Raw genomic sequence first — 1,458 nt, forward strand, 5'->3', positions numbered from 1 at the left:
TCCTGATAAGCATTATTCACTACAGTATCACGAGTTACCTGTGTTGATGGACATTTAAGACAGTGGTCTGTGACTTGGAAGTATTTATATCTACTGAAGAGTTTATGGAAAGTTCAGGCGTTTGGACCCCATCAAAGAACCGCTGAATCAGAATTCCTAGAAGGCGAGTCTTAGTAGTTCTCTGTAAATTTAAGATCACTAAACTTTTTTTCATTTTGCAGTTGAAAGGTTCAAGGTAGGGCACAATTTCTGTTTGTCATGAGCTTCTGCTTCTTGGAGATAAAAGCATGGAGGCAATGGGCCTTAGGTTCCACCATTAGGACTGGACTTCCCAGTGTTCCTAGTGAGTGGTGGGAAATTCCCTGGGAGAGTGCTGCCTAGAATTGGGCACTGGCTAGGTGAGATCCAGTGGGCTCTGGTCAGTGTTTGGGGCCAGTGGCATGTGCAGACACCTCCCACGTGGAGAATGTGGTTGCCACTGGAACTAGAGTTCTAGCCCGTGCTGGGAGGGTGCTGTGAGTGGGGAGTTTGCTGGATCACCACTTACTTTGGGCCTAGAGTTCTCTGTTTAAGGTTGGTGAAAATTCCAGGCTCTGAGAAAAATGAGGGCTCATTCTGGAGAGTAAGAAAAAACTGCCATTGTAATTAAAAAAAAAATTGCCTGGTGTGGCACTGAAGGACAAACACTGGACTGGTAATGGAAAGGTTGGTGGTTCAAATCCACCAGCTGTTCTTTGAAAGTACTATGCAGGGTGGCTATGAGTGAGAACTGTCTCCACAGCACTTAACAACATCATCAAGCTTTCTTATGGAGTTCACTTTCTGTATTTTTTAAGTTCTTTCTTGAGATTTCTAGTTTACAATGACATTGTTTGAAAGTGGCAACTATTGTTTTACCTCCTTTTTAATGCTCGAATTTTGTTCCCTTGGATAATTATGCTGGCTTGTACCTCTAGTGAGCCTTGGTGCCAATGGATTGTGATCAGCTGTTAATGGAAGACTTGGTAAATTAACCCATCCAGTGACACTGTAGAAGAAAAATTTGGTTTGATGGTTAAGATTGAATGTCAGCTTTGATTCTTAGTGGTTTGGCAGTTATGATATAGTTTGGCAGTTATATAATGATCTGGTCAGCTACCATTTTGTGAACCTTTATAATAATTTCCAGGATGAGATTGTTACAAATTCAAAAACACCTTTATTAAACAAAAATGTCAAAGTGTAGGGTCCTGGTGTGGCACTGTAGGATAAGCACTAGATTGCTAACTGCAAGGTTGGTGGTTCAAACTCACCAGCAGCTCATCGGAAACCCTGTACAGGGTTGCTATGAGTTGAAGATGACCCAACAGCACTTAACAACCACAAAAATGGTGTTGACCATCTTTTCATGTGTACATTGGCCATTTGCGTAGCTTATTTGGTGAAATATTTAGTCTAATCCTTTGTCCATTTAAAAAA

Source organism: Chrysochloris asiatica, unplaced genomic scaffold, assembly GCF_000296735.1.
Source record: "Chrysochloris asiatica unplaced genomic scaffold, ChrAsi1.0 scaffold00028, whole genome shotgun sequence".
NCBI lineage: Eukaryota > Metazoa > Chordata > Mammalia > Afrosoricida > Chrysochloridae > Chrysochloris > Chrysochloris asiatica.